The sequence below is a fragment of the Rattus norvegicus genome, chromosome 7 (genome assembly GCF_021556685.1).
Source record: "Rattus norvegicus strain SHRSP/BbbUtx chromosome 7, alternate assembly SHRSP_T2T, whole genome shotgun sequence".
NCBI lineage: Eukaryota > Metazoa > Chordata > Mammalia > Rodentia > Muridae > Rattus > Rattus norvegicus.
The window spans coordinates 102,902,501-102,905,975 of record NC_141540.1 but is presented as its reverse complement, the minus strand read 5'-3'; the positions used below and the strand labels follow the sequence as shown (position 1 = coordinate 102,905,975).

General features: G+C 41.1%; 1 pseudogene; it reads right to left on the bottom strand.

Moving 5' to 3' along the window:
• Positions 1–591: 591 nt before the first annotated feature.
• Gcm1-ps1 (glial cells missing transcription factor 1, pseudogene 1) lies at positions 592–1,459 on the bottom strand (annotated as a pseudogene).
• Positions 1,460–3,475: the final 2,016 nt, after the last annotated feature.

Sequence of the window (3,475 nt, the reverse complement as noted above, 5' to 3'; positions counted from 1 at the left end):
TGTTTTTCATAAATAGGATAAGGTCGTGCTTCTCGTTTTTATTCGTCACACATCTAGAAATCCCATTAAAAAAATAAAACTAAGCAAAGAATTAAACACTTCCTTTGTGAAGCGTTCAACCTCACATCTCCATAGCTCTTCTGTCGTCTTTCTGTTCCTTCATTTTCCGCTCCCAAAAAGCAGAAAGAGAATGCCAAGCTGACATTCATAAGCCATAAGAAGACCTCTCCATCGAGTCTGAAGTCCACATCATTAAAAAAAACAAACAAAACAAACAAAAAAACAAAACAAACAAAAAACAAACAAAACAAACAAACAAAAAACAAAAAACAAAAGACCTCTTCAGATAGCTCTGCTGAGGGCCTAAATCAGCACTCGGACAGATCCACCAAAGACCGGTTTGCCCCAAAACCAAGTGCTTTTTAAAAAAAGACTTTTTCTTTTTCTTTTGTTTTTTTCTCCATCTTTTTCTTTCTTTCTCTTCTTTCGTTTTTTTCTTTTCTTTTTGTGGGAGGAGGTGTTGAGACAGGGTCTCTCTACATAGTCCTGGCTCTCCTGGAACTCACTACGTAGACTGGGCTGGCCTTGAACTCACAAAGATCCAACTGCCTTTGTCTCCTCAGTGGTTCCCCCCAAGTCATAACTCTCGGGGAAGGACAGGCAATCATTCAGGGAGTTCTGCTGGGGAGCGTTAGCTATTAAAGGTGTGCTATAACCGCTGGGCAGTTGGACGCCTTCCTGGAATGACCCAGTTAAAGGTAAACTTCCCTGACTCGGGATTTCACCTGGAAGACCCTTCATTTCTGGTCTCCCCTTCATCCGTAAGGAGCTGGAGGCAGAGGCCATGTGCACTTTCTTCACGGCTCTTCTTGCCTCTGTTTCTAGATTGGTCTCCAGCCTGGGATGATCGTGCTTTCCTTTGGACTAGAAAAAGATGAAGCGTCTGTCATGCCTCTAGAAGTTGGTGATCGGGAAGCCGCCGTGGCCTCTGCAGGGAATTAGTTTCAGGGGTCCATTGCAGTTGGGACAGCTTTTCCTCTGCTGCTTCTGCCTGGCTTTGTCACAGATGGTGAGTCTCAGATAAATCTTGCGGCCTTTCTCCGTGGAACAGTTCCTGGTGCACACCACTACCCCCAGGCACGACTTCTTGAGGATCTGGGAGTTGTGGTTGTTGCTGTTGCGCATGGCCCAGCTGCTCAGATGGTGCTGTGCGCTCCTGTCGTCTGAGCTGTAGATGTGTTTCACATAGGAGTCTGGCCACTCCTGGAACCAGTCAGTCTTCTTCACATTCTGAGGCAGCTTCATGTCGTTAATATCCCAGCTCAGTATCTCTTGTCTTCAGGATCACAGTTGTCCAGTTCCATGATGAGGTCGGCTCAACACAGGCTCTTCTCAAATCGTCAGAGATGTCTCGAGAGCTTGCAGTCTCAGAACTCTGTCCACGATAGCAGCTGAAGGGCTTGTTTTTCAAAGCCTTTCCATCTTCAGTGCTCCTGAGGCCTGAGTCCCTCCTTGTCATTCAGCCTCTTGTCCAGGTGTCATACAAGTCCTAATGTATCTTTTATTCTGGGACAGTACAGTAATGTAATTATAGCATTCCCCTTTCCTCATACCTTTTTCTCTAAGGTTATGCATCTTTCTATTCCCCCTTTCTTAAATAGAAGTGTGTCTTTACATTTTATGTCCTTAAATTGTTTCTCTCTTCATTGATGCTTTGATTAATCTTGTTACCATGGTATCAGTTACCAGTTTCATTAACAGTCAAATCTCACTGATCCATGGTTTTCTCCTTTTGCAAATAATCTGTTTTTGAACATTATTTTGTAGTTTTCTAAATGTATTACTTTTTCAATGTAAGGAAATTAATTTATGAGTATCACTTAGCTATTATGCAGTATCTCACCTTGCAGTGTCTTTAGTCATATGTTTGTGAATGTTTTGAGTTTGTCACACAGAAGTTCAGACATAAACCTCTACGTCAGCTGTAACTAGATAATGCTGTAAGAGCTACTAGGATACCCTGTGTGTCCGTCAGTTCACACAGTGGGCTGTCTGGAATGAAATGATCAAAGCTCTTAATTGTTTTTCAAGTTATACATTGTGTTCATGTCTGTTGCTCACATCTCTCATTATTCTTAGATCAATAGACTGACTGGGACATGATATGTCATTATTATGACAAAACTGTAAAGGATGAACTCCATTGTACAAACACTTACGTCTCATCATGGTTCCTAACTTGCCTATATCTGGAATCATCTAAATGGCACCCTTATGAAGGATTTTCCTGACTGTATTATGTTAGATGAGGAGAAATTCCCTAAATCTGGGCAACACCTTCTAGTGGCCTCAGCTATACACAAAGAAGTATAGACAAACAAGGAATGCTGGGAAGAGGATGGGCAGTCCTTCACAGGGAAGATCATACAAATTAGTTGGCCAGTGCCAAATGGTCATCCCTGAAAACATACATACAAGTAATATTATATGGAATAATAGTTTATATTTAGTAACTTCCTATATGCATGCAATAACAAAGAAAAAAAGAGGTCATGAATTTGCAGGAGAATGGGAAGAGTTACATGAAAGGAGTTGACTGAAGAAAGGGATAGGAAGAGAAAAATGTAATTATATTAATCTCTTTTTATAAAACAAGTAAAGAAGAAGGAAACAACTTTTACCCACTTGCTTTTACTCCCAATGGCAAGTTCATCTATCCTGTTGTTAAGGCACACCTAACTATTATATTAGAACCTATTGTTCCAGAGTGCCAATGTGGTCTGATGACCAGAAGCTCTCTAGGAATCTTCAGCACTCCTGTAACACATTTAGATGGCTGGACATCCAGTCTCATGGCATTTAACAACTACCGAATTCTTGGCCTATCCACTGTGAGCCATCTACTGTTGTATAGCCATAGCCTGTAAGCCACTGTAACACACACACACACACACACACACACACACACACACACACACACACACACACACTATCAGTTCTGTCCTTTAGAGAACCCTGACTAATAAAAACACATTAAGGCTTTGTTACCATTCAACCAAACAGGACACGTTTATTGTGTTGTAAGCATGGTAGGATTGAGATAGGAGTGGATATTTCTGTAGAGTAAACGAAACTGCCAAAACTCTAAATACTGGTTTATTGTCATTGGTTTTTATTGCTACTATTACTGCTCACTAAAACCCGCTTTCCTGCCCATCTTAGCACACACAGCAAGGGAAGGTCATGTGCTTTCTCAGACAACAGGAGGTCACTTGTCGGCAAGGATGGCAGTCTTCTTCAGTACCTAAGTATACTGGCATCATTTTTATCTGTGCTTTTGATATTCAAGAGCTATATTTGGGCTCATTAATTCAAATGTTTTCATAAATAGTATGGAATGCTATTCATTGCCATTCTTATGACCATGGTCAAATGTCTCATGCAAAGTAACCTAGAGGAAGAAAGTCTTAACACT